At 43.3% G+C, this 3,292-nt stretch overlaps 1 protein-coding gene across 1 annotated transcript in view; it reads right to left on the bottom strand.

Annotated features, from left to right (window-relative positions):
• The window catches only part of kcng4a (potassium voltage-gated channel, subfamily G, member 4a), a 20,333-nt gene that overhangs the window by 15,639 nt on the left and 1,402 nt on the right, over positions 1 to 3,292 (bottom strand). The gene's annotated exons all lie outside the window — the stretch shown is intronic.

Genomic DNA, 3,292 nt, shown 5'->3' with positions numbered 1-3,292 from the left:
CTTTCAAATCCTCTCTCTGTCTAAAACTTGACCCAGACAACAAAGTAAAGCTATTTTTCGGCTACGAGCCCGACACAAACTCTACGTATTAGTCAGAGGTCCCTTTACTACGGTTCGGCGCCGCGGACCTTCAGTAATCGTAATAAATCACACAGCAATAGGACATTCATGTAGTTGTAAAAAGCATGATAATATATTAAGTAATCCAAAGTATTCAGAATACGTCACTATCATCGAGTAACGTAACAGAATACGTTGCAAAATACATTTTGGGGCATGTAATCTGTAATCTGTAGTGGAATACATTTTAAAAGTAACCTTCCCAACACTGCCTACAATATATTCTTTGATACAAGATCAATTTATTATCTTTAGTCCAAAAGCTGCTGTTGGCATCATTTGTATACGAGGCATGAAGCTCAACTCTTGTTCGGTGGTTTTCGACATGATCAAAGATGCATTGTTGAATCATATGAAGGTTTCTTGCATCCACTTGCGTTTTTGTGCTTTCTGTCAAAGTGTCACAATTACAAACATCCTGCAGAAATGACATTGATTTCAGAATCACATTGAAAGTTTTTACATAATACAGAGCAGGGATACATGCACACCCACAGCAGGAGACAGAAGGATGAAAGAGTGGTTATCAGTGGGACTGGAGCTGAGCTGTTAGCTCCTAGTGGTATGCTGCTTGATAGACGAGATCAGCTGAGGACAGAGAGAAACACATTACACGGACAAAGGGGAGCAATCAGAGGAGAAAAATTAAGTAATGTTTCTTGCCGGGTTTTTTCTACCAGAAACTTCCTCTCTTATCTCCCTAAAGCACATTCTTTCTCTGTCTCTCCTTTTCTCCTTCACTCTATTCAGCCACCTAGTCCACAATCCATCTTTACTTTACGCTATCTCTCCTTCACATGCCTTAGCCAAACAGAAACAGGCAGAGAAGGTGGATGAATTATGAGTGGACGAGGGAATTTCAGCCCACTCCGGCACATAACAGAACAGAGAGACAAACGGCAGGACTACGTGAATTAAAGATGACAGGAACCCTGCCGCTGCTTGCTAGCTGGACGCTGCAGATGGAGTTCAATGCAGCTGAATAGTCTGAACCTCCGGAGCATGCAGAGGGAAAAACATGAAAGCGGCAGATGGATTTGTTTACTTGTAGATGGAACTGCCATCCTCTTTCTAGGAATGAGCGCAGACATGCAAACACATGCCTGAGTGAACGCATACACCTAAATGTCCTTACGTCCCACAACATCCTCCCAAAGGTGTGAGATGTCAGACGCAATCATACAAATCTCAGATGACCTTATAACCCACACTGCTGCCTCAGGGCATCGAGACAAACACTCCTAGTTACACTAACTCCTGGAAAGAGTTTCACAAAACTTTGCACTGGCTGGAAACACTGTTACACCAGGAATCAATACGGCGTGGTAATTGCAAGTGCGTGTGTACGAGGGAAGGCTGCGTGCAGCCTTTCAATGTCTCCGTCAGTGCAGCTGTGCTTACCTGAGGTGAATATCAAGCAGGAAAACTTCATTTACCATTTACATAAAAATGCTACTGTAATACTACACATCAGAAATGTTATGCTATTCAATCTCTGCTTGCTTTTAAATCCTGCTGCATTTCTCATTCGTTTCTGCTGGACCTTTCACTGTCATCACTGCATAGAAAATAAAGCTACAGCAGCAACTGAAGCCACTGCATATTTCCACTTAGGACAATAGTAATAGGTTTGATCTATCACATGCTCTAAAAGGTCCATATCGAATGCATAGCAGCAGACCAGGAGACTCGATCCACTCCCGAGCCAAAGCTCTTGTCCATCTGTGTTCCTATGACTCTCACTAACTACTGGACTCCTCTTGGCAGGGCTCTCAAAATCCTCTCTTCAGCCTTTACAACTCATCAAGTATTCTGCTGTCGGCCTTCTCCAGTAACACCACCCCCTCCCTGCACTCGATCTTTTGGCTGCCTGTGACTGCTCGTATCAAAATCAATACAGGGATGCTGCTGTACACTTCTTGAGGAGTTTCCATTGAACAGGTGTGTCAACTTACATACATACGTACATATGTACTGTCTTGAGCCTGATACTCGGTTAAAGTTGCTTTATTGTACACCAGGACTTTGGGCTGAAGCTGATATGCAGGGATTATTTTGAACTGTAATTGGACTGGTACTCATGTAGTGCCATAGTGGAGCTTTCTATTAAAAGTCTCATTCACCCAGTCACACATGCATCCATGCAGAACTTTGCCTAAGAACTTTCTAACACAGGGGGCAACTCTGATTTCACCAACTTGCCCAAGGATACTTTGGATGTGGGCTGGAAGAGCCAGAGATCGATGCACTGTCCTTCTAATTGGTAGGCAACCTGCCCTACCACCTGAGCCACAGCTGCCCAGTTGTGAATTGTACTGAGCTGCTCTAGAATAAGAATGTGGAGCTGGGAACGAGCATGACAGGTCTACTTCAAGGACACCCGGCGTATGAAAAATGATCAAGTCCTGAATGGGGGACATGCTGCTGTCAGACGTTAGTCATGAGCCAACATGAGCCAAAAGAGTAAATGTGTGCATAATTCAGAGAGCGCTGTATCAGTTTCAGTGGATGGGCTATTCTGTGTGCAGTGGTAGTGCATATATGTGTTTTTTACAGCGTGTCTGTTGATGCACGCGTGTGTGAGTCTGTCTACGTTGTCACATACAGTATGCTCATTTCATTATTCAGATACTGGACAGGCCTCAGTGAGCAGCTCCGGCTTAATTATTCTGTGCTGCTACGGGTAGACAGATCACACACCGACACTGCAGCGTCCCCCCAGAATATTGAGGAGGATAAGATGACAGCGAGTTTTATAGTTTAGAATTTTCACTTTTGCAACATCAGCATTTGTCTAAGATGTTCTCGCTCTTGTTTTTTGTTGTCCTTCCATCCAGAGTGGAGTGATATAAAAACAGTTAAAAGCAATTATTCATAAACATGCAATTATGTGTGCACAGACCCCGACTTGCAAAGGGCCAGCGTATAGCCTGGGTTTGGGGATCATCTGGACTTTATAATGGAATCTATCACCACCACTAATCTCCACACCTGAGCTGCAGCAATGGCAAAATGTTTATTAACCAAATATCTCCATTAAACACATTTAATGTTAGTTTCCAGGAAATAAAGGAAGTGCTAGTGATTATGTCTTGATGAGCCTTCATTCTAAGCAGTCACGATCACTCACATGATAAATCGCTTTAGGACTCTCTCTACAAAATTGTCATTT

The sequence above is a fragment of the Pundamilia nyererei genome, unplaced genomic scaffold, assembly GCF_000239375.1.
Source record: "Pundamilia nyererei isolate P.nyererei 1_Seehausen unplaced genomic scaffold, PunNye1.0 scaffold00060, whole genome shotgun sequence".
Taxonomy (NCBI): domain Eukaryota; kingdom Metazoa; phylum Chordata; class Actinopteri; order Cichliformes; family Cichlidae; genus Pundamilia; species Pundamilia nyererei.
The sequence above is the reverse complement of the archived record's forward strand: the minus strand, read 5'-3'. Positions and strand labels throughout refer to the sequence as shown.